General features: G+C 36.8%; 1 long non-coding RNA gene across 2 annotated transcripts in view; it reads right to left on the bottom strand.

Moving 5' to 3' along the window:
* LOC116423539 overlaps positions 1 to 22,112 on the bottom strand; it is a 73,472-nt gene that overhangs the window by 7,679 nt on the left and 43,681 nt on the right. For both annotated transcript variants that reach the window (XR_004234149.1, XR_004234148.1), the window contains exon 5: positions 17,300 to 17,490. This is a non-coding gene — a long non-coding RNA (uncharacterized LOC116423539). The remainder of the gene's footprint in view (positions 1 to 17,299; positions 17,491 to 22,112) is intronic.

Below are 22,112 nucleotides of genomic sequence, written 5' to 3'. Positions count from 1 at the left end.
ATGAGTATTTAACATCAGCCTAACTATGCCTCTTTTCCCTAGAAGGAGGTGCTATATTAATTGTGATCAACATCCGTCCTCAGTATGTATTTTAAGAGCAAGCTTTTACACCTTCAGATTCTTTAGCTTTGGAAATGAAACAACATTGAACTGCCAAACTAAAAACAGCCTCCAATCATCTTACTTCAAATCTGTATTCCAAAGGCTGTGATCTTTGGCTAACTAGTTTTCTAAAAATCATTGTATGTGGTGTTAAGCCTCTGTGCTACACTGATCTATCAGCCTCACAGGCAGGCCTCCAGTAAGATGCATCAAACTAATCTGTGTGGATGGCAGCAAAACAGTCTGTCTCTGAATTACCCATTTATTCGTCCATGGAAGTAGAAGACATCTTTTGGCAATAATTAACAAGGTATGCCCATGTATATTAGCACATAAAGATTAAATTTTTAACACTCAACTTCATTTCATGCTGAAACAAATCCTATTGTGCTAACTCTATGCTAACCCATGGCATCTCATTCATTATTACCTAATTAACCTGCTAATAGCCACATCATAGGATTTTGTCTCTATAATTATTTAGAGTATTGGTTAAAAAAAAACATTAAAGGAATACAATCAGGTAGATTGTGGAAATCGATTTGGCTATTGGGGTTGTAAAATTACCAATATTCATTGTATGCACACTTTTCTTGAATTTGGAGAGACTAGTAGTCACACTCCGGATTTCTGATACTTGCCTATTTTGCTAAAGAAGAGAAACTTAAGTGAGCAAAACATTGTATTTACATATGAAAATACAAACTGGATTTTAATGTCAGGTCTTCATGGAGATTTCAAATTTAAAGTAGAATTTTCTCTGATTTTAGTAAAATAGTAAGAAATAGTAGGAAAAAATTGCCTTTATCTTGATGGAAATATATAAGAATGACTTTAAGGCAAAGAAAGGGAGAGATATTCACAGAAGTCTGAAGAAAAAAGATCTTGAAATACATTTTTAATATTCTGAGTTTGCTTATGATGGAAAATTATAGGATCACAAGTCTAGAGCTAGAAAGAATCTCAGAGACCACTTAGTCCAATGCCTTTGATTTTACATATGAAGAAAACTGAGGTCAAGGGAGGTAAATGATTAGCCCAGAGTCATACAGCAAATGAATTTCAGAGGTAATTTTGAACTCATCCCTTAAGACTCCATAGCTACCATTTTTTCCACTGTAACAATTCCATGGGAAAGTAGTGAAAACTCATCATCCACAACAATGGGAGAAACTTGTTTGAGTTTATAATTTATGATTCCAAAGATAAACACATAGTAAATTCTTAATAAATGCTTATTGACTGGATTGATAACCTACACTCATCATTTGAATTTCCTTCAGATTCTGCTTATCATTTGCATTATTTCTTATATTCCCTAAATTTGATTCAAGTGATGCTCTTTTTATTGCTTAAATTTTTTTTTGCAAACTTTTCAGCTAAGGTACAGATGGCCTTTATTCCATTATTCCAAGAAGCATCTACAGACCATGAAGAAAAGCCCAGCTTTCCCCAAAGAAAGAGAAATGTCTTTGAAAGTAACCAGAACCTCAGGGAGCTGGTGCTACTGCACAGCTTACCACTAGATGTCCTGTGGACAAAGCAAGAAGAACATGCATGAATACATTTGCATTCTGATTCTAACAAGGGATATTTCCGACTTTAATCACATCATTCAGAGTTGATGAAATAGCCAATCAACCATTTTTCTGCTGTGTCTCCTCATGACAGAAATAATATAACCTGTAGGTTATGTAACCCACCCTCCATGAACCATTTATAGTGCTGGAAAAGGAGAGGAGTATCCTTGAAATATTTATTTCAGTTCTTTCATAATGAGGAATGAAAAGTATACACACACACACACATACACATACACACACACATTTCTCTTATCTCAAAGATGAGTCTTTTAATTAAGCTTCATTTTTCTCATTTAACAGCCTTGACAAGCTGTCTTATTATAGACTCTCCTTTTCAGGAAGATGATAATACACTGGATAGCAAAACAATTACAAGTCATTCAGAAGAAATATTCACACTGTATTATCTTCTATGACTGCTAAGCAAATGAAAGTTGAATTTTACTGTCTATCAAGTTGGGTGGCTATTACAATGACTTCACAAAGTACTAGAGATATGCCTGACTCAAAATCTGGCTTCCTAATACATAATCCAAGTAACTTGAGATGCTCAGATTTGTTCTGTTCCTTAAGGTCTACTACTCTCTACTACCATAGTCACAGCCACATCCCCCCCACATCCTATCTCACCCCATAGTCACATAATTGTGGGTGATACTGTGTTATGGTAGAAAGAGTTCAGGATCTGGAGTTGGATGATTTGTGTTTGAATGTCATTTCAGCTTTTTTTTTTTTTTTTTTTTTTTTTTTTTTACAATCTCTGTGACCTTGTGCAAAAATTTTTACTCTGGGTTTTGATTCCTACATCTTTAGACATTAGACTAGCTGATAATTTTTATGAATTTTAAAAATTTAGTTATTGTGCCTTTTATTTTTACATCACCTTCATTTGAAAATATAGTTCTCTCCCTTTTTCTACCCAGAAAACCAGCCCTCCTAATAAGAAAGGAGCTAACCAATATATCAACCAATTTGGACAGCATAGACAATGTTCTACCTACCTGGGAAGAAGGGAGTGAATTGCACTTCTCTCTCCTTCTTGGATACATATAGTCATTATAATTACATATAATCAGTTTGCTATTTACATTTTTGTGGGCTAAGATGATCTTCAAAGCTCCTTTCAGTTCTAAATCTCACAAACCTAAGGAACATAAGATCATAGATTTTGAGTAACACAGGCCTCAGCAGAAATGTGTTCCAATCTGTTTATTTTACAAAGAAGGATACTGAGGTACCAGAGAACTTACATCATTTGCTCAGGGTCATACTCCCAAGGAGTAAGCAGCAGAGTTGAAATGATGGAAAGTATATCTTGATTTTGGGTTGTATTTAAGCACTGCATGGAAGTAGAGCTTGAAACACATACGAAATCAATTTCCCCGGGGTTGTCAGAAAAAGAAATTTAAGGCTAAGTTGTCCTCTGTGGTTCTGGAGAAGAATCCCATTGAGATGGAGATGTGTGCCCCCATTTATTGTATAAGGAACACCTCTCCTGACAACATGATAAGACATCGGCAGGGCAAAGATTCCACGTCAGCCAATGAAGAAAAAATAATCATTAGAAAACAAAGACTCACTTTCCTTGGAAGCTAATCATGTCCATGTTATTGTTATTTTTAATGTGAAAAATACCTTTGACTAGTCTATCAAATGTAAAATAAAATGGCCAGAAGTTTTTTGGGAAAAAATCTGCCAGCCAATACTGCATTTATCAAATTCATGTTGCATAAATTTTGCAGATTTATGGATTATGTTACTGTAGCCTTACATAGTGTCACAAGACATACATATACATGTATAGACACACAACATGAAGATGGAAGCAAAATAAAGAAACTGGATTTTAGGTGAAAGCAATTGTTAAACTTCCTTCACCCTCCTCCATTGTCTTTCCCCAGCTCCACCCCAAACTCATTCAACCATCGCAGTAGAAGTGCTACTGTTAGAAGACATTGGTTCAAATCCTGCTCTTGGTGCATATTGTTTATGTGACATTGGTCAATCAATGAACATTCATTTACTACCTACTGTGTACCAGACATTGTGCTAAGCACTGCTATTACAAATAAAAGTAAAATATAATCCCCCCTCAGGGAGCTCACTGTCTAATAGGGGAGGCAACATGCCAGCATCTAAGAACAAACAAGATTATATACAGGATAAGTTGAAGATATCAACAGTTAAAAGACATGAAATGGAAAAGGCTTATTGTCAAAGGTAGAATTTTTGTTGGGACTTGAAGGATGCCAGGTAATTTGAGAAGTGAAGATAAAGATGGAGAACGTTCCAGGCAAGGACTATAGCTAGAGAAAATATCAGGAGTTAAGAGATGAAATGCTTTGTCCAAGGTAAAGAAAGGAGGTCATGTCACTGGATCAAAGAATATATGGGGTAGGGACATGTATGAAGAATGGAAAGTGGAGAGAGGAAGGTGGTGTAAAGGGCTTTTAATATCAAAAAAAAAATACATTTGCTCCCAGAGCTGATAGGGAGCCACTGAAACTCATTGAGTAGTGGGATGACAAGCTTAGAAATACATTTTAGGAGAATCACATTTACAGCTGAGTGTTATTATTACTAGCTTTTATTAATAATATTGTTAGTATTATTGTAATTTCCCAAGAACCTCATCTAGCTTGTCTCAAAGGGAAGTGTTTCTTTCAGCTACTTCTAATTGAAAATCAAATGGAAAACCAACAGCAACCATAGCTGTTATTGATATTCATGAAAACTGCTAAAAGAGAGAGAAGATATTTCCTTCTCTCCCCTCCATGTATCCCTTAGAAAGAAGTTTGTTTTTTTCCAATACCTCTTAAGACATAATCTTTATTGTTAGCATAGGTTAATGATCCCCAATTGCTTTTTGGATTTCTAATAGTGTTTTTTTTCTTTTCTATTCTCTCTCTGTCCACCTGTCTATCCTTCTCTACTTTCTTTCTTCTTCCTTCACTCTCCTTCCATTCCTTCTTCCCCCTCTTTCTCCCACCCTCTAAAGACAAAGAAAAAAAATAGAAATATAGTATATATGATCATACTTTAATATGCCATTCTACGTTTCTGTTTGTAGTTCTTGGGGTTTTTGTCTTACCTCATTAAACATTTAATAAATCACTGCCTATTTTGTGACAGGTTTTAACCATAACACAAACAGCAGGAGGTGGAAACCCAGCTCACTTCATATAGGCCTATAATATCCATGTCTACACCATCACACCCTCCAGGCATATTGGCAGAATGACCAATGGAAGATAAGCTTTTTCCGACAAAGCTTCAAAAATAAAGTTTTTTTCTTTTATCTTACCACAAATCAATTGGAGCCCTTACAGCAAAATCCTATAAAATAACTTCAAACAGCACTTCTTAGTCTAAAAATTTGTATTATGGCTATAACTCTTTGAAGTTTTATGACTGAAGTTTGGAGAAAAATGATTTAAGTGTTATCTGCTCGACATCAGAGTGTCAAAAATTCTCTCAGTTTTTCTTGACATATAAACTGCTACCCAGTATATGTTTTTTCAAATTTTTTTTTGCTTTAAACCGCCTAACCCAGTTTGCTTGATAAAAGTCATTTAACTGCAGTTTATCCCATTGAATTAATATCCTTTAAAGGTTCAGCAACTTACAATTGATTATTTTACTTCTGTTGCTTTTAAAAAAAAACCTGGCAACTCAACTCAAGTACTTTTTTAAAAAACTATTTCAAGGAGGAACTTTTTTCAGATTGTGTTTTGTTGGTTTTAAATGAAGGAGGAAAAAAACAGCTGAGGTGAATGGAGAGCATGGGGGCTGAGGGCAGTTTCAATTCCTCTTTGGGAGTCAAATGTTAGAAGGAGAAAATTGACTGGTTTTCTGATGGAAAAGTTCCTCTTACACTGAGAGTCTGGGACCAATGACAGCTTTCACAGAGGGCATGAGACTCATCAGGTAAGCTCCCATAACAGGGAGGAAAAGTGTTGGCAGGGATTCAAGTCACTGCATGCTCACTGAATCTTTTTAGAAGCATGCACTTTGGAGGATGAAATTCCTTTAAACATATGACTGAAAATGTTGAGTTTGGAAAACAAGAAAGAAGGGAGTTACATGAGACCTGCCTTCAATACATCCATAATACAATATATTTTTTATTTCTAGAAAGCTTTTTTTTTTTTGGTAGGGTGAATGGATGGAGGGGGAATGATGTAAATACCTGCCTATTCAAAAACAGGGCTACTGATCACAGAATTATAAATTTTATAGTGTTTGTAATTATAGGATCATAGAACCATTAATTTAGTATTGGAATACGCCACCCAACTTAATACTGTCATTATACAGTAGGGGAAATTAAAATTCAACCATCTGCTCAAACCTCAGAGATAGGATTTGAACACATATTGCCCAAATTCAAATACAGAACTCTTTCTGCTGTCCCACCACCTCTAGTTTCTTTCCATCAGTGAGAATTAAGCCCAAGCTATTTAATGAGACAGAACTGGGAAGTAGCAAGTGGGTTCCTTCCTCTTAGACATGTTCCTTAAAGGATTGAGGATTACATATTGAAATAATTCAACTCGATTCAGATCTTAAGTTTGTATTATATTTAGCATTTATTAACCATCTATGATGTGAACATACTACTATTTATTTTGTACAGGGTTGAAGATACAAAATAAATCAATAAACCTCATGCTTTCAATGACTTTTCATTGTGCTGTGCTGCAGAAGTAATTACTCTTAAGTATAGTTGGACCAAATGGGCTCTGAGATCCATTCTAACTCTCAGATCCTCTCTGTATGAACATGTCTTCAATGTAGTGATTCTAATCACCCCATTTGCAGCCTCGTGGAACATGAAGTAAAGTGACTGAGTTAGAAGAGGTCCTACCTATAACTTGTTGGAGTTTTCCCTGCAGGCCTGATGATCATGTTTGCCCATAAGAATATCTCTTATTCCATTGTTTGTTGTTCCCCATTCCAAGTTTGTTTCAGTCAAACTAGACAGCTAAATGTTCCCCAAATCTGACATTCTATTGCAAGCTATCTCCATTCCTAGAATCACGCCCTTCTTCATTCCCTTCTCTCAGAATCCTTATTTTCTGACATATTTCAGCTCAGTATTTCTCTGATGAGTAAAGTGCTTCTTTATTCTTCTCTTATAATGTTTTCCCCCCTCTTCAAATTATCTTTCAGAACAATGTAAGCTACATGAGGGCTTGGTTTCTCCTTGGTTTCTGATTTCATACATATGAAATCATGTACATAGCTCTGTGTCCTAAACATCACAGACCTTTGGTAAACGGTTCCTCAGTTTTAATTGAGTTAATCTTGCCATCTAGTTCTTTTTGGCTCCCAAGACTCCCTTTCTCTTTTTTAGGCCTCTTCTGTGCACATACATCATTTATTATCACTGCATTATGTTCTTTCTTAGAACAAGGTGACAGCTCCTCACAGGGTACTACCCAGTGGTGGGAATGGAAATGATTTACTCTGTGAACTCTGACTGAATTACTGCTAAAGTCTACATAGTCTGATAAATGATGTGGGTATTGGTGTGGCCAAGAGGCTCCCAAATCCCTTCCCTGTTCATTCCTCCTCCCACACCACTCTGTTAGCACCACTATTGCTCACTGCAATGACCTAGAAAGACCTGCCTGGATCACCCTAAGCAACTAGGTGAATAGTCAATCAGCATTTATTAACCACCTACACTGTGCCAGTCAGTATGCTAAATGCTAGGGACACAAAGAAAGCAGCCCTTGCTCTCAAGGTGCCAATAGTCCAATGGTAGAGAAATTGCAAACAACTAGATACAGAGGAGATAAATTGGAGATGATTCATAGAGGGAAGCCTTAAAGAGGATTTTGGGAAGGCTTCTTGCCAAAGGTAGTCAGGAAATACAGAAGACAGAGAGCAGGAGGAGGCCATTCTGGGAATAGGGGATAGGAAGTGAAAATGTCCTGAACTGGGAGGTGGAGAAACATCACATGCAAGGAACAGCAAGGGAGGCAGAGTCACCAGATTGTACAGCTGATGAAGATCACAAAGCAATGAGAATTAAAAATCAACAATGTTATCATTTGCTAATCTGTGATTCAAAGGGTTGTTGCAGGGATTTTGGGGTGCAATACCCGGAGCAGGCTAATTACTAATTTAGCAAGTATTTATTAAGGCCCTATTGTATATGAGGTTTTGTTCTAAGTGTAAGGAATACAGAAAAATGAAAGTGTCTAACCTCAGGAACTTTAAATTCCACTTGAGAGAAGGAAAGGTACAATATTTTACAAAATAAAGGTAATGAGGGAGGAAAGGAAAGGAAGAAAGAGAATGAGAGAGAGAAAGAGAGAATGAGAGAGAGAAAACAAGAGAGAGAGAATGAGAGACAGAGAGAGAAAGGGGAGAGAGAAAGAGACAGAGAAAGACAGAGACAGAGAAAGACAGAGACAGAGACAGAAAAATGGAGAGAGAGACAGAGAAAGACAGAGAGAGAGAGAGAGAGAGAGAGAGAGAGAGTAGTGGCAAGTCAAGTAGAAGATTATTTTTATTCTACTGGAATTTTATAATAACTGGGTGTAGAATAGACTCTAAGGAATAGGGATAGAGGTGAAAGGAGGGAGGAAATTGAAAACAGTGTTTGAGAAAAATATCATAGCACAGTAATAAATGTAACACGTCCCCAAAACTTCTACTATAAGAACTTAACTGAACTGAATCTTCTACCATGGTAGTCATCATGGCTTCCTTTATTTTTGTCAAGGAAACAGAGCAACACTCTAGGAGGAGTATATGATCAACCAATCAGAGAGTGGATCAAATGAAACCATCCTCACTCCACCCCCTAAGTTAATCATGACGCTTATCTCCAACATAGTCACAGCTTCCCTCAATTCTAGTGCTTAACTATTCTGCCCCATCCTTTAATATTCAAGCTCCTACACTTCTTCCTTTTGTGACAAGAATCAGCCTCATCTAACTTCCATCTGAGTACCCATAGCAACAAATAAACATTATAAAAATCTTCATTCCCCCTCCCAGCATATATACATATATGCATGAATATATACAATGTATCTTGTGTGTGTGTGTGTGTGTGTGTGTGTGTGTGTGAACTCCAAGAGACTCAGGGGATTTGAACTTTTATTCAACATCCCAGTTTCATCTCCTGGAAAGCAGTAGTCAGAAGTACTATCTGGACAGAGAATCAAAAACAGAGTGTGTGAAATGGGAAAAGGAGAATGAGGACTACAGCAAAAGTACTTCCAGGAGTTATGTGCTATCTAAACCTGAGCCCACCTACCCCCTTGACCTGATTGTTTGTTGTCCTTTGTTCTTGAAAAGGACCAAAATGGCATCACTCTGTTAAGAGTCTGACTGTGGCTGATCAGAGCTATACAAGCTCAGAATGTTCTGCCACAGGTCAGATACAGATAGTTCCTCTGAACATTTGGGATGCATCGTCTAACTGTATGCATCTCATGATTTTTTGTGAGCTAATTCAATTCTGCTTTGCTTAAAGAGCACAGCATATTGTCTGATGAGGGCACACCATGCTGGGCAGTTCTGTGCTAGTGTCTTCAATGTCATACAATCATTTTAGAATTGATTACCTCCTTGATTAGGTATTAGTGGGAGGTTTTTTTTTGGGGGGGGGGATGAATGAGGAAGATGCTATATACCAACTATTATTATTATGGTGTCTTAATAAATAATCATTCTAAAAGCTAATTAAGTCTGACTAGCTAATTGCTATCACTGATAATCATGGTGGGAAGCATACTTCTGGGGGTTCATAAACTATAGTATTAGAAAGTCCCTCAAGATTAAACCTACAGCCTTGAGGGACTATAGTAGACAGGCTATGGGGACCCAATTTATTAATACAAGCAAGTAGGATATAGAGAATCTGCTACATATAAATCTGTATAGGTATAGATACAGACCCACACAAATATATTTTCCCCAAGAAAATATAAGTTCTTGGAAACCGAGTGGATATCCATCTGTTGGGGAATGGCTGAATAAATTATGGTAAATGAATGTAATGGAATATTATTGTTCTATAAAAAAAAAAAAACGATCAACAGGATGATTTCAGAAAGGCCTGGAGAGACTTACATGAGCTGATGCTGAGTGAAGTGAGTAGAACCAAGAGAACATTGTACATAACAACAACAAGATTATGTGATAATCAATTCTGATGGACGTGACTCTTTTCAACAATGAGGTGATTCAGGTCAATTCCAATAGATTTGTGATGGAGAGAGCCATCTGTATCCAAAGAGAAGACTATGGAGACTGAGTATGGATCACAACAACATTTTTATCTTTGTTGTGATTGTTGTTGTTGTTTGCTTGCTTGTTTTTTCTTTCTTGTTTATTTTCCCTTTTGATCTGATTTTTCTTGTGCAGCTTTATAAATGTGGAAATGTGTTTAGAGGAATTGCACATGTTTAACCTATATTGGATTACTTACTATCTAGGAGAGGGGGAAGGGGAAGAGGAAGAGGAAGGGAGAAAAATTTGAAGTACAAGGTTTTGCCAAGGGTGACAAATATTTTTGCATGTATTTTGAAAAATAAAAAAGCTATTATTGAGTTCTTTAAATACATATTCCACTTTTGTTTTTGTATCTCTGGTATTTGCCACAGTAGCTAGTAAAAGCTTATTGGTTACAAATCTATTAAAGGCAAAGTTCATGGAAGAATGACAAGGTAAAAAGAATGTGACATCAGTATAGATCCCCAAACAAAACCGTCACTATGATATTAGGACAATTCATTTAAAACTAAAAGTGACCTTAGATATTATCTCATGAAATCTCTTCATCTTACAGCTCAGGAAACAAGAACCAGAGAACTGGATTTATTTTCCTAAAGTCACAAGCTAGTAATTAGCAAAGGTTAGATTTTAACCAGGTTCCTCTAACTTCAGATTCATTGCTTTCCATCGTACCATACTGCCTCTATTCTAGGTGGTACCAATGGAAGGGCTGCTGGATCTGGAAGCAAAGGCTTGGTTTGCTTTCCCAGCTCTGACAGGTACTGGTTGTGTGCCCTTAAGCAAGACATTCTATTTCTATAATCCCATTTTCTCATCTGTAAAATGAAGGGATTAGATCTCTAAAATCCCTTCTGGCTCCAAACAAGAAATGTATATAAATATGCAAAGGAAAGAAATAGAAAAATTAGGTGGCAGTACAGTGATATTAGTGATTACTTCTAGGTAATGTGATAAATAGCTTTGACTAATTCATTTTCTGAAAATAAGGCATACAAACTTAGAAGGGCTCAGTCTCTGCATATATAGGCAAGTATAGGTGTGTATGTATGTGTGTGTGTGTGCCCACTGGGATAGAAGTATAAGACCTAGTTCATTAGTTTAAAAAGAGATGCTACTTAAGAATCCTACCTTAACATACCATTTAAAGGGTCGTTTCTCAGTGAAACTGACACAACGGATCCTGCTGATGTTGCTAATTTGTTGGAGTGGACCTGCCACCTCAACTCCCTTCACTGCTCATATGGCACTTCCAGGCATGCTGAAGGCTCAACCATCACAGACTGGTGCCTAATAAAGGATGAAGCTGAGGCTGCCCAATTGCCCAGAACATGAAATAATGAAGGGCTGATGCAAAGGGGCACAAAGAAGCTCTCAACTGGGAATCTGCAAAAGCGACTGGTAAGGAGCAGGTGGTATGGGAGATGATCTTACCCTCTCTTATCCCATAATCTCCTGCAGGCATATGATAGGATGAAACAGAAGATGACAATCTAGAACCCAGTGAAATCATGCCAGTTAAGTGGCCCTTCGTGTTGGTTTGTGGGAATGGACTGGAAATACTCTCTCATCCGTAGAAACTCTTCTTTCATTCTTCACTTTTCCTGGCAGTTTCTTTGGGCCTCTCATATTCTAATTTGTATTCTAGTTATTTATGTATTTGTCTTATCTCCCTGCTAGTGTGCCAGAACTGTTTTCCCAAGATTGGTGTTTATACTTGCAAGTTAAGTTAGAGGTGGTACAAAAGGTGTAATGAATATGGAGTATTATGTTCTGTTCTGGGTGATACATTTTAGGAAAGATGTTGATATAGGGCAGGGCATACAGTGAAAGGCAACTGGATGGTAAGGGAATCATGCCGTACAAGGATTGTCTGGGGGGTCATGTAGAAGAAGGAATCGATTTGTTTTGCTTGGTCCCCAAATGACTGAACAAGAGACAGTGGGTCAAGAATGTAGAGAGGCAGATTTTAGTGCAACGTAAGGAAAACCTTCTCAAGGATTAAGGTTATCCCCAAGTGGCATGGGATGCTATAGGAGATCATGCATTGTCCTCTTCATCCAGTCCCCCCATTTTAAGCAGACACCAAGCGATCAATCCCCAGAGGATCGGACTGATTCTGCTTGGCCCTGGAAGTTAAAATGTGGCAGAAATCAGAAGCTATAATGAGACACCAGAGCAAGATCTAAATGGTGGAAGGTAAAGGAAATGTTCTCCTGGATCTATCATTAACTGATCAGGACCACAGAACTGAAGGGGAATTTGGAGATTACCGGGATAGAGCTTTCATTTTATAGATGAATAATTTAGGGGTCAGAGAGGTTGGGACTTGCCCACATTCACAGAGATAATAAATAATAACAAATTCAAGATTCCAACAGATCCCCTGACTTCATATCATGTTATTATCTTTACAAATGATGATGGTGATAATGATGATGATAGCAGCTCAAATTTACATAGCACTTTAAGCACTTTATAAATATTAACTCAGTTGATCTTCACAATAATGCTTGGAAGTAATGCTATTATTATCCTTATTTTGTGGCTGAGGAAACTGAGGCAAATAGTTTTCCTAGTGTCACACAGCTAGTAAGTGTCATAGGCTAGATTTGGTCTTCTTGACTTCAGATCTACACTATCCACTGTGCTATCTAGCTGTTTCTAACTCTATATATTTATCATGAATGTTTCTATTCTTAACTATAAATTTCTAGAACTGAGGAGCAAGGACTGTTAAGAATCATCCTGTCTGAAGCATGAATTACATATACCAGTAATTAGAGACTAAAGACAGGGATGAGAAGACATGTTCTGAAGGTCAAGCAGAACAATTTCCAGAGAGTTCTGGGACCCCAGTATCTGAAGGGTTGAGATGAGGGATAGGTCACTCATCAGTGAGAGCTTGGGCAAGTCATGTAATTTCTATGTAAATCTACCTTTATTCATTTGAGAAGGAAATGCCAAAACACTCCTAGATCCTTGCCCAAAAAAAAAAAAAAAACTCACAATGGAATTACATAAAACTAAACAACTGAACAACAATCTGTCAAGCACTGAGTCAAGACACAAAGACAAAAAAAAAAAAAAAAAAAGAAAGACCTTATATTCCATTGGAAGCATATATCATTTAAATAGATAGTCTGGTCAGTCAATAAGCATTTATTAAGCACCTCTGTGCTTAGTGCTGGGTATAGCAAAAATAAAATAAAATAAAACAATTCCTGACCTCAAGGAGTTGTAATGGCAGAGACCACATGCCAGCTATTTACAAACAAAATATAGATAGGGCAAATTGGAGATAATCAACAGAGGGAAGATATTAGAATTAAGGGGGATCAGGAAAAGTTTTCCATAGGAAAGATCCTATGGGATCTTGAAAGAAGCCAGGGGGTAGAGATGAGGAAGGAAAGGAGGGAAAGCATTTCAAAAATAGTAGACAGTCAGTGACAATGTCTGGAGTCAGAAGATGGAGTATCTTGTTCAAGTAATAGCAAATAAATATAATGTATATAAAAACTAAATATATAACAATTTCAGTGTAAGGAGAGAACTAAAAATATTACTATAAGGAGGGGAGGTCAGCACTTAAATTGAATCTTGGAAGGAGGTAGAGTTTCCAAAAGGCTTAGAGGAGGGAGGGCATTGCAAGCATGAAGGGCATCCTGTTCAAGGTAGAGTCAGGAAATGGATAATGTGTACAGGGAACCTCAATTAAATATTCTGGGGACCTAATATGATATGTTCAGCTATACATTCCTTCTAAATGGGAGTAAATTTCCTACTGAAAAAACTGCCACCATGTCTGGTCTGTTTGATGGTGCTGTGTGCTATCCAAGGACATCTAAGTCAGCCGAGAAGCTGGTCTTAGCAGTTGATTACACACTGCATAAACCGATTATGTAAGGCAAGGCACAAGACTGGGGGGCTCCACTCCCAGCCAACACCACCACCTTGTCTTCGCACCACCTGTCACGTCTATCAACATTTTAACTAATGTCAGAGTTCTTCTCTTGCTAATGAGCTGTTATTCCAGAGGAACATTTCTCTTCTCAGTTTTCCAGCTACAGTATAATGAGGTAGAGTGGGTCTTTTCTATTCCTGACCCTTCCTTCAGAAGTTCCCTCTTTGCCTTAGAAAATCTTCACTGTTCTCTTTTTCTTCTCTCAGACCCAACTCTGGCTCTGTGGGGTTTTTTCTAGGGTGTTTGCCTTTGATTCTATTCTCCAGATCTTCCTCCTAAGGCTCAGACATCATCGAGCCTATGCACACTTTCAGCATCCTTGTGGAAATGGTGCTGCCTGATAGTTCAAATACATTTGTCACCAAAAGAAAAATCTCTTTCTCCAGCTATGTTTCCTGGTAGATGGAAGGAATTCTTCAAAAGTTTGACCTAGAGTAAAACTTGTGGGATTCCAGCCAGCTTTTGTTTCTATTGCATCTTGACATGACCAGTTGGGACATTTAAACTCAGATTTAACTTCTAAGCCCTTAAGGAATAAACATGAGAGACTCATTTATTATCATTCAATACCTCTTGATTGACCCCAACTTCTAGAGATATAATTTTTCAGGGCTACCCTGAAGAGACACTCATTCCAGACAATAGGAGTGAAAAAGTATTCTTTATGCCATCAATTAATCAGCAAACATTTAATAAGTACCTACTATGTACCAGGCACTGGTGGTACAAGGGTATTAGCATTAATATTGACTTTTGTTTAGCAGAGAGAGAAGAGGAGAAATGAGATTCATAGTCTTCTAGCTTCTTCTTTTGCTTAACAAGACCACATATGGTTTATTCAGGATTTAAATGGAGTTTATTTCGTATATTTTGAATGTGTGCACATTCATGACATATATCAAATTGCTTACCTTCTCAGTGAGGGGGAAGGGAAGGAAGAGTGGAAGAGAATTTGGAACACAAAGTTATTTTTACATGTAATTGGGAATAAAATAAAATAATATTCAAAAATTGTGTCTTTCATAAAGATTATATCTGAAATGGATAATATATTTTAATGGAGAAATAGGACACAGGTTTATCTTTGGAAGAGAAGAGGAAAAAGAATGAAAGAGACAGATAGACAGACAGACCCAGACAAAAAGACAGAAGGTCAGAAAGAGACAGAGACAGGGAGAAAGACAAAAAGAAAGAGGAAGAGAGGGAGAGAGAGAGAGAGAGAGAGAGAGAGAGAGAGAGAGAGAGAGAGAGAGAACTATATCTTTTGAAAATATCACTTTTGTCCACCAAATGATCTGAGAGATTCTGGATAGCTATTATCAGTGGAAGCACTACCCATTCATAGTCTCTATTTCTTACTGACATCTTTGGTGTGAGATTTTATAGAATGGTCTGCAATTAGGGTTGATTCTCAAATCAGTGTTTTTCATAACACTAAGGATAGTGATCAGTCCTATCACTTCATTGATATTGATAACTTCCAGATGAGAAAATGCCTACTTCTTTCTAGAGAATTAATTATTGAGAGGTTATGGCTTATCCATGGTTTCAGAAACACTAGGCATCAGAAGTGAGACCTGAACACAGATTTTCCTGGCTCTGAGAGTGGCACTCTATCCATTATGCCATAGTGCCTCTAATGATAAAAATGTCAATTTTATATTCTCATTTCAAGTATATGTAGATATAAAATACAGTCTTGTCATGCTATTCTCAAAATTAGTGATTTTCTACTACCTACTAAGTGAAGCTCCAATATGATTTTGCCAGAGATTCAGGATCCTTTGTAACCCCACATCAACTTACTTTTCAATTAAGTTTAGCAAACATTTATTAAGCACCTACTATATTTAAGGAACTATATTTAGGCATAAAGCATACAAAGATTTCATAATAATCTTTCATTCAATTGGACAGCTACAATATGAAACATAAATAAATGTAAAGTAATTGAAAAGAGAAAGAGTACTAACTAACAACTAGCAAAACAAAACAAAAAAAGTTTCCAATAGGGGAGAATTCTGAACTAAGCTTTGAAAAAAACTAAGCATTGTGAGAGATAGTGATGAATAAGAAGTAGATTCTAGGCATGAGAACAAACTGTGCAAAGGCATGGATGTAGGAGATTCAACATCATATTCTGATAAAAACACCTAAGACCAATTGGTTAAAATGTTGCATAAATAAGTATGAAAAAATAGTCAAGAGCAATATTGTTGCACTACAAGTTCTATAATCCTTACATTATATCATGCTGAAAACAAGAATTTGCTTTCTCTTAATCTTAGTGTCTTCTTTTAGAATTCACCCTAAAATTATCATGAAGCTTTTCATGAACTTCTTACACCCAAATCACATCATTAGGGTTATTAGGCTTTCAGCTTTAAGTTATTGGATAATTATTTAAATGAAGAATGACATTTTAATAAGTTCCAAAAGACACTCTAATCAGTGCTGCAAGGGATACAAAGATGTGTGTTTTTATTTATCAACTATTTGGATGGGGGCTAAAGTGGCCAGTTCCCATATTAATATAATGCTTGGATATTTATGGGAATAGGAGAAAGTGCTGAGGGAGTCAAGAGATTGGATTGAAAATGATGCTCATGCTATCAAAGTAGTTACAAGACATGCTCACGTGCCAAAACCAGGAAGTGATAACTTCAGAATGATATGAGTTTATCCCACAGAGTGGAATTCATGGCTCAGCAGTAAGCTAAAGGACATGTAGATTTTCCAAAGGACCTCCTTTTGACAATAGACAATTCCCATAAATATACAATTGTGGATATTCTAAGACTTAAGTAGTACAAACTAGATTTTGTTTAACACTGCTATAAAGAATTGAGGAAAAGAAAAATGCCAAGATAATCCCCTCTCCAAAGCACAGTATTTCCTAAAGTTGCTAAAGGAGATTTGAAAGAATTAAGGTTCTAAATTATTCTGCTAACATGCTCTTTCCCTTTTGGGAAAAGAGAGCTTCCTTTACCAAAAAAAAAAGTCTCAATGCTCCTTTTTTTTTTTTTTTTTTTTTTTTTTTTTTTTTAAATACTAATTCCTAAAATGGGGCAGGGGAAAAGGCTTAGAACCCTTTGATACTTCAATGGCTCTGTGATCCCACCCAGGTGGGTTACTCCCTCCAGCAAGGCATATCACAATTCATTCATGCCTTCTTATCCTCTTTAACTCTTGTCCTGTCCTCCTGGGTAGAATAAACAATCAACTAGTAGTATTAAAATAAGCAGTCACAATGAGACAAAAAAAGAATTTAACAAGCCTTTTTAACTGTAACATCCACATAAGCATGTCTGTTTGTAGGATGTAAATATCCTTCTCTTGGGATTCAAAGGCTTTCTTTTTGTACTGTCCAACTTTGTAAACTAGATGTACTTACCTTTATAACTGAGTATCCAGTGGGAAAAGGAATCAGATGGCATACTGGTGAAAGGCAGGCTGGGAAGTAGCAATATCCAGGCATAAATTCCCTACATCTTGTTGTTGCTTCTCTTTTCAGGTTTAGGAGTTGAATATGCAGAACTGTGTAATGGGGGTAGTAAGCAGACACTTTGGTTCTGTTCACCAGTGCTATGAAGATGCAAAAATAAAACTATTAGACAATGCAATAGGGAATTTGATATATTTAGATGGTCACAAGCTGGATTTTGCTCGTCACTGCTATAAAGAGGTGAGGAAAAGCTTTTTTTTTAAAAAAAAAAAACTGTTTCAGATGCAAGGTGTAGGAAGTTAAGATCATCCCTATAACTTGCTAAAACTGATTCTAACAATACACAGTGTCACTTTTAATCTGTTGGACTCTTATGCAATACCACCATTACTGGCAAAGATAGATAGGTCAAGCCCAATTAACTTTTTGCTAAAGAAGAGCCCTTTATACACTCCTCAAATTCATAAATAAGGCTCCTTTTCCAGTTGGGTAACTCAGGCCAACAAAACCTCTCTTTTTCGTTAAGGTGACTTATTTTGGCTTTATAGGTTCATAGGATCTAAAATTGGAAGTGACCTTGAAGACTTTCTCTCCACTTTATAGATAAGAAATCTGAAGACCAGAGAGCTTAAGTGACATATCTGAAGCCACATAAGCAATAAGTAGTAGAGACAGGATCTGAACTCAGGTCCTCTGATTCTAAAGTCAGCATCTTTCCAATCATTATATCTCCTTTTCTTATTTTGTTCATACAGATTAGCACAGCACCCGGCAAATATAATGGCTGATGGGAAAGCCTGAAATAGCATTTTTGAGGAGTAAGATGTAAGTCAATCAGAGATAAGAAAAAGGATTTTTATGTAACCCTGAAGGCTCAGCTGGGATTAGGGAAATTTTGTTGTAGAGCTAGTGAGTATAACTTCATGACTTCATCAGTGGCATTTTGCAACTTGAGAGAAGGAGGAAAAATGGCAGCCACTGATGAAGGATATAACTCCATAGAGAGGGAGATGAAGCAAGGCAGGTCAAAGATGACCATTACCAAGAAACTAAGCAGAGGAGATCAAGCAAGCTCCTAAAGATTAGGAAGAGATGCAGAATGAGAGAATTGGTAACTGATACAAATGGGGCAAGTTTTAGAGAGTTGGAAACAGGATCAATTATACTGAAGACTGAATCCTTCCTCTTACATGGTGGAGGAATTTTTCCTAAACCAGTATGAGAGGAAAAAGAAGATAATGTGATCCTCATTTAAGAGTCTATGGTCCCTATTATTTCAGTATTTATTTGAGTCCTCATTGCATATTTCACTATTTCGGTATTGTCTTTTGCCTTTTGGTCTTGTTAGCATGGTGAACAATACAGTAACTAGAGTAAGGGTTCATGACTTGTGATTTATGAACTTGATTTTTTAAACTATACAACTGATCATTTCATTTAATTATAGTTGCTTTCCTTTATAAGACTAAGTATTTTCTTTTATGCATTTAAAAAATCAGGATGCAGATAATGGGTCCATAAACTTCACTAGACTGCCTGCCAAAGAGGCTTGGGACCCAAAAAAGGGGTAAAAATTCCTAATCCTGACTTAAATACTTGAAAAGTTCCAGTGACAAAATGGATGGAAGGGAATGAGCCTGAAGAGATAAATTATTATAAGAAATAATCTCACAGTTGACCCTAAACTATGTTAATACAAAGATGAGAAATGAACAGGTGTCATCTGTAGTTGCATATGGAATATTTATGGAATTTCAGATCATGCTAAGGTACTTGTACCAATAATCTTGGATTCCTGAGCCACATTTGGTGACAGTTGATTCAGTATGGACTCTGATGACAAATCAGATCAATGATCCAAAAGGCAGTGAAGCAAAGTGGGTAAAGTATTCAATTTGGAGTCAGAAAGACCTGGATTCAAATCTTTCCTCAGATACCTAATGGCTATATGAACTTAATCATGTAATTTAATCTATGTGAGGTTTAGATTCTCATCTATAAAGTAAGAGTGTTGAATTCCATAATCTCTAAGGTTCTTTCTCACTCTAAATCTCTTGGATCTTCTGGATTCAAGAAACTATAATATGGTGCTATCAGGGTCAAGTCATAGGGCCCACTCTAATGATTTAGATTGGCAAGAGAGGGTTCACTTCATTTATTTAATCAGCCATGAACCTCTTGGGAAAAATCATGGTGGGTAAACCATGTTCATGGGTAGGTACAAACTGGAATGGGATAGCCATCAGAGACATTCATTCAAAAAGCACAGTATTTTATAAGTCAAAATAGTTTATGGAAGATTAAAAGGCTGGTAAATGGATTGCCATTTCATCAGGGCATTAAATTATTGTTTTCTAATTAGTTCCTATTGGTAAACATTAAGGGGAAGTAGTCTTCTATGTAGCCTCCCTTCCACCTCCCCTTCCAGCAAGTGCACTGGATATTCAAACCCTGTCCTCCCAAACAATAAGCTGTAGGTTTCTGGGAGGGCATACCTATGGAATGGCCACACTTCAATAAGAAGGTTCTGGATTCTACCCTGAATTCCTGAAATTTCATCTTTTAAAATCCTGAAAGAGAAGAGGAGAAGAAGGAAGAGGAAGAACCAGAAAAGTAAGAAGAAGAAGATGATGATGATGATGAAGATGAAAAGGAGGAGAAGCAGGAGATGGAGGAAGAGGAGAAATTAACATTTACATAGTGCTTACTAGGAGCCAAAAATTCTACTAAATGATTTACAATTATTATCTCATTTGATCCTTACAAAAACTGCTATTTTTACCCCCATTTTACAAATGAGGCAAAAGAATTTATAGGATTTGTCCTGCAGCACACAGCTAGTAAGTATCTGAGGCCAGCTTTGAACTCAATTATTCCTGATTCCAGGCCCACTGTGTCACCAGCTGCCCATAATGTGCACACCAATCTACATGATATTATACTAAATTCTACTTCCTATATATCTGTGGTGTCTTCCTGCCTGTAATTTCTTCAGATTCTTCTGCCTCCACCAAAGCCATTGAAAGCTCCAGTCGAGGTGATGATACCATCTGCCTCACCTATTGGATTGTATCCAGGTATTTGGTCTAGCTGAGTTTTTTCTATGGCATCTTCTTCTGGTTAATATTCCTGTCTGCTATCTATAGCCTACAATGGTTCCCAGTTCCATTATCATTACCTAGCCTCCCTTCCTGAAGCCCCCAGGCCTTCATGAACAGCCTGGTGATAAAACTGAGTGAACAAATTCTGGAAAAACATGCCATTATCGCTGAGAAAGCAACCAAAGCAAAAAAAAAAAAAAAAAAAAAAAAAAAAAAAAATAAAAAGACAACTCCATGTTAAGCTAACAGTCAGGGCATCATGAAGTCTAGGGCTACAGGGGGAGGGAAAGGAGGAGGGGTGGGTCACAGCTTAATAAGAAAAAAAAAAAAAAAAAAAAAAAAAAAAAAAAAGAATAAGTGGTCACCTCTGAGCTAGAGCTAGAGGCTGAGAATGAATGAACCTCTCTGTTCTCTTTGATCAAAGGTCATGGCCCCAATTCTTATCCATGTCTGTAAGCATCAGTAACCCCATTGAGCTTTATCTCTTGGGTTTCATGAAATCAGAAAAGTCTTCTCAGGCAGAGTGGTGGGTTGGGGATGGACAAGCCTGTGCCCATGCAAGTTCTACCAAACCCAGCTGCCTTTCCTCTAAAAGAAGACAGCTAGGGGCCACCATCAGTGGTGCTCAGACTTCTCTAAGTTTACTATCATTCACCAACTTCTTCCAGATCTCTTGAGTTACCACTAGCTTATTTAATGGTAGCTTTCACAAATGATCCCTTGGTTTTTCAAGGGACCTAGATACTGACAAAAACCAAAAAAAATTCCATAAATTGTGCAATGAAGTTTCTGATCTACATTGGTAGAAGGAGTTTTGTAACTTAGAGGTTCCTATATGAATCAAATTACAGGGCCAGTATCCTAGCCCTAGCCTTAGCTTATCTACCTTACCTTTTCACTATCATGGTCTTTGTATAGCCATCAGAGAAACTCATTCAAAAAGTACTATATTTTATAAGTCAAAATAATTTATGGAAGATTAAAAGGCTGGTAAATGGAGTGCCATTTCATCAGGACATTAAATTACTGTTTTCTAATTAGTTCCTGTTGGTGAACATTAAGGGGAAGTAATCAAAACTCTTCCTTTTCACTATCAAATTAAGTAATGAATGCAAATCAATTTTAATTTAATGCAAATTAGGTTGTTCATTGGATAGAATTCTGATTTGGAGTTATAAAGAACAGAGTTCCAATTATGTCTCAGACACTGACTAGTCGAGTGATCTTATACAAGTCACTTAACAAGTCATTTAAACTCTTGAAACTTCATTTTCCTCATCCATAAAATGTGGAAGTTGGATTTGGTGGCCTTCCAAGCTCTAAATCTATGATGCTATAAATGTGAGTGAAAAGATAGATATTTATTGGAAAGGATCTTAGAGACTATCAAGTTCAACCATCTCATTTTACTGAAATTAAATAACTTGCCCAGGGTAACAGAGCTAGTAAATATCTGAGGTAACATTTGACCTGAGGTCTTCTTAACCAAGTCCAGTAATTTATCATCCTATCTCTAAAATAGCACTGGACTTGGGGTCAGGAAGATGTGAGTTCAAATCTTTCCTCTGACATCTTCTAGCTCTCTAAGCTTCAGTTTTCTCATCTGTAAAGTGGGGATAATAATACCTTTTGAATGTATCTTACAAGATTGTTGTGAAACT

The sequence above is a fragment of the Sarcophilus harrisii genome, chromosome 4 (genome assembly GCF_902635505.1).
Source record: "Sarcophilus harrisii chromosome 4, mSarHar1.11, whole genome shotgun sequence".
NCBI lineage: Eukaryota > Metazoa > Chordata > Mammalia > Dasyuromorphia > Dasyuridae > Sarcophilus > Sarcophilus harrisii.
The sequence above is the reverse complement of the archived record's forward strand: the minus strand, read 5'-3'. Positions and strand labels throughout refer to the sequence as shown.